General features: G+C 43.0%; 1 pseudogene; it reads left to right on the forward strand.

Moving 5' to 3' along the window:
• Positions 1-3,052: 3,052 nt before the first annotated feature.
• Positions 3,053-6,556, forward strand: LOC140472382 (cyclic AMP-responsive element-binding protein 1 pseudogene; annotated as a pseudogene).
• Positions 6,557-10,464: the final 3,908 nt, after the last annotated feature.

Here is a 10,464-nt window from a genome sequence, read left to right on the forward strand (position 1 = left end):
CGTGTCCTGGTTAATGTGACACTGCGCATGCTCTTCATAGAAACCAAACTGCGCGTGCGTCGGAGGTTGTCAGTGAGTTCATAGAGAATATTCATATCTGCACAGAATCACGGGGGAAATATTTGACATTAACAATTGCTCTGTCGAGTTACAGTCATTGAGATGGTTAATATGTAAATAGATTGTTCGGTCCAACTTAACCATACCAGCCAGGTATGTAAATTACCAATCGTTCTGGGAGTTTGAAAATAAGTTTGTTACTCAAGTTGTGTAAATCGATTGGAAATATGTTCATTGTCAGATTTACATCTGAACTATTTCTTTAAAATCTCACATTGGTTTATGAGAGGTGTTTAATGCTCCGCCATGCCGTGGCAATGATCAATCCTGCAAAGCAGTTTGCTTTCTGACCAATCCTGAAGCGTTCACTCCACAGAATGCATTGGCCCCTCTCCTCACTCACTCTGGTTGGAGGACCGGCCGCTGCTCGGTCCTCCAGTTCCGCCCCTTCCTTCCAAAGGCAGAGGTGATTCAGGTGCGACTCAGCAGTTAAGCAACAGAAACATTAACGGACAAGGGAAGTTGGAGTCGATGCCTTGTGATGCAGGGAAAATATCCCGAATCTTGGACCGAGAGACCGGCGTTCAATTCACAGGTACTGCAGGTGTGTGTAAAAACAACTTTGAACAGGTTCATGAGGGAAAATAAGGGAAGTCAGGAACCGAGTAAAAACAATAGAAAACCCATACAATGTGGTGGTGCTCTCAACAGTCAGATGATTTTAGTCTTTACCAAGTGTTTCACGGTCCCAGTACAGTCTGTTCTACTCCTCCTTGTGCACATATACCACGATTGTGGGGTAAAGTGTTGTGGTGGGATATAAAGGTGCTTTTCTAGAACTCACTCGGTTTTGGAGTTGAAAATGGGTGAGAAAGAGTAGGGTTTTGTATGGAGTTACCTGTTCCCCTCCTGCTGCAGCATCTCATTACTGCCCTGACTCTACCTCGTACATGTTTGGTAGAGATCACTGTCATTTCATAAGTCCACAATACAAGATCCGTCACGCTGTTTCGGACAGCAGAAATCTCTTTTAGCACTATAGTCGTGACATGCATGAACCTGTTGCAGTGCTTCAAACTCCATGACAGACTCGGTCTGGAACCTCCTCTATCCTTAAGACTTTATGCACTGCTTGCACTTTTCCATTTCCCCTTTGCACGTTCCCTTTCCAACCCACCCCACCTGTATCATTCCACAGCTGGAGCTGTCAAGGGCAGAAGTCTGTGGAATAGCCTCCCTAACCTTCTCTATCTTCCTTTTAAGATGTATTTTAAAATCATTCTCTTTAATCAATGTTTTGATCATCCATGAAGCACCTTAGGAGATTTGCCATTGTGAAAGTTCCATACAATGCAAGTTGTTGTTGGTATTGCCATACATTAGGAGAAACAGGAATGATGCAGTCAAAATTCTAACAAGAAAGTCACTGATAGGTGCAATGTATAGGCCACCAAATAATTACATCACATTGGCATGGGCAATAAACAAATAAATAAATAACTAATGCCTGTACAAATGGTACAGCTATTATCGTCGATGGTTTTAATCTACATGTAGATTGGTCAAACCAGCTCAGTCAAGGTAGCCTTGAGGAGTTCACTAAGTGTATTCATGATAGTTTTCTTGAACAGTATGAAATGGAACTGACAAGGGAGCAAGCTATCCAAGATCTGGCCCTGTGCAATGAGGCAGGAATAATTAATGACTTCAGAGTTAGCGATCCCCTGGGAAGAAGCGATCACTGTATGGTTGAATTAGAATACATATGGAGAGTGTGAAGATAAAATCTATTAACTGGGTCCTGTGCTTGAACACTGGGAACTACAATAGAATGAGAGAGAATCTGGATAAAGTAGACTGTAAACAAAAATTTTATGGTGGGAAGTTGATGAGCAGTGGAAGATTTTCAAAGACATTTTACAAAGTGCTCAGCAAAGATGTATTCCAGTGAAAAGGAAGGACTGTATGAAAAGGTATACTCGGCAATGGGTATCGAAGGAAAGTGATCAAATTAGACCCTAAGAACATAAGACATAGGAGTGGAAGTAAGGCCATTTGGCCCAGCGAGTCCACTCCGCCATTTAATCATGGCTGATGGGCATTTCAACTCCACTCACCCGCATTCTCCCTGTAGCCCTTAATTCCTTGTGACATCAAGAATATATCAATCTCTGCCTTGAAGACATTTAGTGTCCCAGCCTCCACTGCACTCCGTGGCAATGAATTCCACAGGCCCACAACTCTCTGGCTGAAGAAATGTCTCCGCATTACTGTTCTGAATTTACCCCCTCTAATTCTAAGGCTGTGCCCACCGGTCCTAATCTCCTCACCTAACGGAAACAATTTCCTAGCATCCACCCCTTCCAAAACATGTATTATCTTGTAAGTTTCTATTAGATCTCCCCTTAACCTTCTAAACTCCAATGAATACAATCCCAGGATCCTCAGCCGTTCCTCATATGCTAGACCTGTCATTCCAGTGATCATCCGTGTGAATCTCCGCTGGACACGCTCCAGTGCCAGTATGTCCTTCCTGAGGTATAGGGACCAAAACTGGACACAGTACGCCAAATGAGGCCTAACCAGAGCTTTATAAAGTCTCAGTAGCACATCGCTGCTTTTATATTCCAACCCTCTTGAGATAAATGACAACATTGCATTCGCTTTCTTAATCATGGACTCAACCTGCATGTTTACCTTTAGAGAATCCTCGACTAGCACTCCCAGATCCCTTTGTACTTTGGCTTTATGAATTTTCTCACCGTTTACAAGGTAGTCCATGCTTGTATTCTTTTTTCCAACGTGCAAGACCTCACATTTGTTCACGTTGAATTTCATCAACCATTTCCTGGACCACTCTCCCAAACTGTCTAGATCATTCTGCAGCCTCTCCACTTCCTCAGTACTACCTGCCTGTCCACCTAACTTCGTATCATTGGCAAACTTTGCTAGAATGCCCCCAGTCCCTTCATCTGGATAATTAATATATAACATGACCACGCAGGTAACCATGCCTGGGATCCAATCAACGACAAGTCTAGCAGTAACTTCAGTGCATTTGCCGAATGGGCAGACTGTTCAAGTGCAAGGAGTTATCCAAGCAGCTCAGTCTTCAGTCATACAGTCCCCTCCAGTTCAGACTGTTCAGATCTCTACTATATCTGAATGTGAGGACTCCAAGCAATCTGTGGATAGCATGACTGACTCTCAGAAACGTAGAGAAATTCTATTGAGACAGCCTTCATTCAGGAAAATCCTGAATGAACTTTCTTCTGATCCCCTGGTGTGCCAAGAAATTGATGAGGAAAAATCAGAAGAAGAGTCTGTCTCAACTGTTACTACAATGACGATGCAGACACCCATCTATCAGACTATCAGCAGACAATTCATTGCTATCACACAGCGGGGGAGCAATTCAGCTGGCCAGCAATGGTTCAGATGGAGTGCAAGGACTCCAGACACTAACAATGACCAACGCAGCTACAGCCAAGGTTGGAGCAGCCATTGTACAGTATGCAAAGAGCCCCGATGGACAGCAAATCTTTGTTGAAAATGTGTTGCTGGAAAAGCGCAGCAGGTCAGGTAGCATCCAAGGAACAGGAGAATCGACGTTTCGGGCATAAGCCCTTCTTCAGGAATCAGGCAGCATCCAAGGAACAGGAGAATCAACGTTTTGGGCATAAGCCCTTCTGTGCCAGGCAGCCAAGTGCTTGTACGAGGTGCTGCTGAAGATGTCCAAACCTATAAGATCCGTACAACTCCTAACTCCACTGCTGGCCAGGGAATGGTTATGGCATCTTCACCAGTCCTGCAAAGCCAGTCCCAGAATGCTGAAGAAACCACTCAGAAATGTGAAATCTGCCTCATGAAAAACAGGGAAGCGGCTCGAGAGTGCCGTCGCAAGAAGAAAGAGTATGTGAAATGCTTGGAGAATCGGGTTGCTATTCTGGAAAATCAAATTGAAAGAGAAGGTGTACAAAGTGGCCAAAAACAGCGTGAAACTAGAACTGGGAAAACGTTAAAGGTCAACTGAAAGCCACAAAAGAGCTATAAAGAAAAGTAATATAGAACATGAGAAAAATAAACTAACACAGACTATAAAGACAGAGAGCAAAAGTGTATATAAATATATATAATGAGAAAAGAATGGCTAAAGTAAATGTTGGTCCTTTGGAAAATGAGAAGAAGCATTTAGTTATGGGATATCACAGTGGAGGATACTAATATCTTTCCAGTAACTAGCAAAGAGACAAAGGTAGGTGAGGATTTGGAAACTATCATTATTACGGAACAGCTAGTTTTAGACTGTTTGGAGGTAATTGAGCTAACCATAGAAAAGTCTTCTGACCCTGATGGAATTCCTCCCAGGGTACTAAAAGAGATGCCAGGAAAAACAGCAAATGCACTGGCAGTAATTTTCTAAAATTCACTGGACTCTGTGGCAGTCCCAGCATATTGGAAAACAGCAAAAGTGACACCACTGTTTTTAAAAGAAGGTGGACAAAAAGTGGGGAATTATATACCAGTTAGTTTATTCTCTGTAGTGGGAAAGATATTTGGGTCTATTATCAAGGAAGAAATAACAGGGAATCTCGATAGAAATTGTCCCATTGTACAGATGCAGTATGGGTTCATGAAGGGCAGGTCATGCTTGACCAATCTTTTGGAATTCTATGAAGACATTTCAAACAAGGTGGACAATGGCGACCCAGTGGATGTGGTGTACCTGGATTTCCAAAAGACCATCAACAAGGTGCTGTGCAAGTGGCTGTTGCACAATATAAGGGTGCATGGCGTTAGCGGTAGAGTATTAGCATGGATAGAAGATTGGTAAACTAATAGGAAGCAAACTGTTGGGGACAAATGAGTATTATTCTTGCTGACAATCATTGACAAGTCGTGTGCCTCAGGGATCAGTGTTGGGACTGCAATTATTTACAACTGATACAGATGATTTGGAGTTGGAACTACATGTAGGGTGTCAAAGTTTGCATGTGACACCAAGATGATTAGCAGGACAAAGTGAGCGGAGGACTGTGAAACTTTGCAGAGCAACAAAGATACATTTGAGTGAGTGGGTAATGGTCTGTCAAATTAAATAGAATGTTTGTAAGTATAAAGTTTATACTCTTTGGTTATAGTAACATTTAAAAATAAAATCACTTGAATGTTAAAAATTTGCATCATTTGCTCTGCAGAGTGACCTGAGCATCCTTCTGCATGAAGGTTGGTCACCAGGTACAACAATCAGTTCAGAAAGCAAATGGAATTTTGTCCTTCGTTGCTGAAAGGAATGTGTTTAAAGGCAGAGGTTATGTTCCAGCTGTATTTGAGTGCTGGTGAGACCACCCCTGGAGTACTGCATGTAGTTTTTGTCGTCTTACTTGAGAAAGGATGTACTGGCACGAGAGAGGGTGCAGAGGAGGTTAATTAGGTTGATCCCAGAGTTGAGGGGTTTGGCTTAAGAGAGACTGAGTAGATTGGGATTATATTCATTGGAATTCAGAAGAATGGAAAGATATAAAATAATGAATGGAATGGATAAAATAGAAATAGAGAGATGTTTCCACTGGCAGGTGAAGCAAGGACAAGAGAGCATCATCGCAAGATTAGAGGCAGCAAATTTAAGACTGAATTGAGCAGGAACTTCTTGACCTCGATGGAATTCATTGCCCAGGGAAGTAGTTGATGCTAGTTCAGTAAATGTTTTTAAAGCTAGGTTAGATTTTTAAAAACGTAATTAATTAATGGACACGGTGAGAACATGGGTAAATGGTTCTGTGTCCACGAAATGATCAGCCATGATCTTATTGAATGGCAGAGCAGGCTCGAAGAGCAGGCTCGAAGGGCAGGAAGGCCTTCTCCTGTTCCTAGTTCTTCTGTTATACATCCCTCCCTCATTCGTGACTTGGAGGTGTTGGTGTTGGATTGGGATGGACAAAAGTAAAATTCACAGAACACCAGATTATTGGTCAACAGGATTATTTGGAAGCTTCTTCATCAGGTGGTTTTGAGATGCTGTTGTGTCATTTTTAACTCTTGTAACTCATGACCAGCAACAAAAGCCACGACGCAATCCGTATGCTCCAGCCAACAATGGGCCGCGGGTGATTGATGTCAGAGGCGGACCAATGGAAAGGCAGAGACAGCGCTGGAGGACCTGGCGGGGCAGTTGGTCCTCCGATCAATCAGGATGAATGAGGGGCGGGAGTAGACTATACCACGTGATCATCCTCGCGGTCGGTTCGGGATGTGTGGACGGAGAGCCGTTGGTAAAGATAGAAATAAACAGCAGCAAGCGGGAGGGAAATGGTGTTGGTATGGGTTGAGAGGGTTCATAGTCATTTGGTGCACATCGGAAAATACAAATTTGAAACTTAGTCCCGTTTTTGCAGTAAACGGGACAATGCCTCATCTCGCGATTGACTCGAGTAAGCGCCACCATCTTTATTCGGGGCAACGATTAACTGGACTTGTGCAGCCGCCAGCTTTGTAGGGGGCAAAGTTCAGTGGGAGGCATGTGCAGCCTTCTCTGGTAGAGAGACAAAGGAAAGGATTTACACAGAGCATATTCACACACAGAGAAATGGATCTTTTTCTGGATTTGTTTTGTCATTCGTTTAAATGATTTGGATGTGAACAGAGGCGGTATAGTTAGTAAGTTTGCAGGTGACACCAAAATTGGAGGTATTGTGGACAGTGATAACGGGTATTTCAGAGTACAATGGGATATTGATCGGATGGAACAATGGGCTAGGAGTGGCAGATAGGGTTTAATTTAGATAAATGTGAGGTGCTGCATTTTAGAAAAGCAAATCAGAGCAGGACTCACACATTGAATTGTAAGGTCATGGAGAGTCTTGCTGAACAAAGAGACCTTGGAATGCAGGTTCATAGTTCCTTGAAAGTAGCGTCGCAGGTCGATAGGATAGCGAAAAAGGCATTTCGTATGCTTCCCATTATTGGTCAGAGCATTGAGTAAAGGAGCTGGACAGGACATTGGTTAGGTCACTTTTGGAATATTGTGTGCGGTTCTGGTCTCCCTCCTTTCAGAAGGAGGCACTGAAACTTGAAAGGTTTGAGAATTGATTTTCAAGGATGTTGCCAGCGTTGGAGGATTTGAGTTGCAGGGAGAGGCATGATAGGCTGGGGCCATTTTCGCTGCAGTGTTATAGGCTGAGGTGTGATGTTTTAGAAGCTTACAAAAATCGTGAGGGACAGGGATACCGTAACTAGACAAGGGTTGGTGGAGCATAGAACTAGAGGATAGAGGTTTAGGGTGGGGGGTGGGGGGGAATTTAAAAGGAGCCTAAAGGGCAACTAAAATTGTAACATTTCAAAGGCATTTGAATAGGAAGTGTTCAGAGGGATGTTGGCCAAGTGCTGGCAAATGCGAATACGTTAGGTTAGAATACTTGGTTGGCACAGATGGGTTGGACTGAAGAGTCTGTTTCTGTGCTAGACATCTCTGACTGTGGGATCATAAAAGTGAACATTGCTCTGATTCATCTCTGGGCTCTTTGATGTCCACTTGTTTGTTAGCTTCCTCAGTCTCTCGTGTGTATTTTTGTTCTGTGTAGTATTTTACTATTACGTTCACAGACCTCTTTGTAAATGAATTGTCCACTGCTGCCCGGCTCCTGACCATATGCCCCATTATCAGGTTATTTTTTCCACAATATCTTTGACAGTCAAGAATTCTTTTTTTTCCAATAAGTGAGTGGATTTTCCTTCCATTTCTGACAGTCAAATTCTGCATCATTTTCATTCCCTATAATTCATATTGCACTCCCTGAAACATCATGTGTATTTCTCCTTCCACAGATACCAGTGATCAAGGCCAAAGCTCTCTTGCCTGTTGAGAAGGTGATGTTTGACTTATTTGTACTGCTGCAGTTTGTATGGTGAAGGTGCTCCCACGACGTGGTTGGGTAGGAGATATTACAGATTATTCACTCAGAGATAGTGAAGAGTAGAAGATATCTGTACAAATCAACACATTTTTAATTTCACAAAAATATTGAGAACTTTTGACATAAGACCACAGATGGAGAATATTATATCCGGTGACCAAAACCATTACCAAATAAGCAATTTTTCAGGAATGACTTCAAGGAAGAAAGCAGATCTTAGATGGTAGGAATTCCAGACCATTTTGCCTTGGAATCTATAGAAACAGTCACACAGCTGAACCCAAAAATAAACACATCATTGAGAGTCTGAACTAAAATGAGTTGTTGAGATGTGAAAGGGTGTGTGGTGCAGGAAGATAGGAATGATTACAGCCAGGAATTAAGTCAAGGGTGTGAAAGTAAATTGCTGTTGCTTATAAATGGGAGCATTTTGATGGATCAGCAAGTACAAGTGAATACTTGGGCGGTAGAGTTCTCAATATTCTGAAGATTATAGGGAGGGTGATTGTGGGATGCTGGTCAGGAGTGGGTTTAGATAATGAAAGAGAGTTTCAGTAAATGAGCTGAGACTGTGGTGAGGTCAGGTGATATCAATGAAGTCGAAATAGTGGTCTTGGAGTGGGACTGTGCTGTTGCCCTCAGCTGTGGTATTCAGCTGTTTGTCAGTTTGTGAATCAAGTCTGTTACAAGCTCAGAAGCTGATTGGCCCTGGCAGAACCCAAACTGGGTGTCACTGAGCAGGTTATTGTGAGCATGTGCTTGACAGCACTATCGATGACAACTTCCAACACTTCACTGCTGAGGGAGTGTGGACTGATGGAGGGAAATTGGCTGGGTTGAATGTGTCCTGCGTTTTTGTGTTGAACAACACTACTGACATTTGGAAATGTTTCCCAGATGCCAGTGCTGGAGCACAACTTGTCTTGGTGGGCAGCAAGTTCTGGAGGAGAAAGTGAGGACTGCAGGTGCTGGAGATCAGAGCTGAAAATGTGTTGCTGGAAAAGAGCAGCAGGTCAGGCAGCATTCAGGAACTCATTCCTGAAGAAGGGCTCATGCCCAAAACATCGATTCTCCTCCTCCTTGGATACTGCCTGACCTGCTGTGCTTTTCCAGCTACACATTTACAGCAAGTTCTGGAGCACAGCCATCAGTATTATTGCCACAATGCGGCAGGGCCCATAGCCTTTACACTACTTGTCAATTTCTTGATCTGATTTGAAATGAGTTTTCAACCAATTCAATTCACATCTGTGAAGTCAGGGACCAATAGAGAAGGCTCATCCACTTGGCACTGCTGGCTGAAGATTGCTGCAAATGCTGTTGTCTTATCTGTTGCATGAATGTGTGAGGCTCCTCCATTAGTAAGGGTAGGGATATTGTGATGCTTCCTGCAGTGAGTTGTTTAATTGTCCATCACCATTCCTGACTAGGTGTGGCAGAACTCAGATCTGATCCATTGGTTGTTTGATCACATAGTTCTATTTGGTGTTGCTTGCACTGTAGCTTCACCAGGTTGGCACCACATTTTTAGGTATGCCTGGTATTGCTCCTGGCATGCCCTGCGGAACTCTCCATTGAACCAGGGTTGATTCCCCTGACTTGATGTTAATGGTTGAGTGGGGGATATACCAGGCCATGAGATTTCAGATTGGGCTGGAGTACAGTTCTGCTGCTGCTGTTGGACCACAGTGAGACAGAAGTTGCAGGGTCAAGAGGGCTGATTGTGTGGTTGTATTTTCCAGTGCACGAGAAAATACAATGTGGTCCATCCAGTTTCATTTCTTTGTTGAGTCTGTGCAGTGACTAATACAATGAGTGATTTGGTGGGCCACTGTCAAGAATGCAACTTTAAAAAAAAAAGGATTTGTAATTTACACATGAAAGAAGTGAAACTATCATGGTATTCGAACAAATGAAAGACTGAACAGACAATCAAGGTATTTTTCAATGGATAATTTCAGTTACATCACACTGTAAATGTTTGCTACAAATTCCGTGCCTTAGAATTGTGCCCTCCACAATCACCTGATGAAGGAGCGGTGCTCTGAAAGCTAGTGTGCTTCCAAATAAACCTGATGGACTATAACCTGGTGTTGTGTGATTATTAATTGAGAATATTACAGCACTACTAACAGGGCTGCATGTAAACAAGCTCAGCCCAGTTAATCAATACATTCGGAAGGATTTCCTCCAAGTTTGATTACAGAATATTAGGCAAAACCGTCAACTTCAACCTGCAATGTTGCTCTTAACAAAAACTTCAGGCTGACACAAAGCTCCCCAACCCACTGCAATGTGGTAACCGGGCCCGGCCCAGGAATTGGAACTGGGACATTTGTGGACTGTGATCTCAAAGGAAGGGAGCAAACACAATTCTGACAGGTTAGTCCTCAAAGATGAGTAGCAAGTTTGAGACAAGGCAGGTGGTATGCCTTCTTACACTTAGTAAAGTTGCATTTCTTATTTACAGTCGTGTTTTGCAAAGTATAAA

Source organism: Chiloscyllium punctatum, unplaced genomic scaffold (genome assembly GCF_047496795.1).
Source record: "Chiloscyllium punctatum isolate Juve2018m unplaced genomic scaffold, sChiPun1.3 scaffold_307, whole genome shotgun sequence".
Lineage (NCBI taxonomy): Eukaryota > Metazoa > Chordata > Chondrichthyes > Orectolobiformes > Hemiscylliidae > Chiloscyllium > Chiloscyllium punctatum.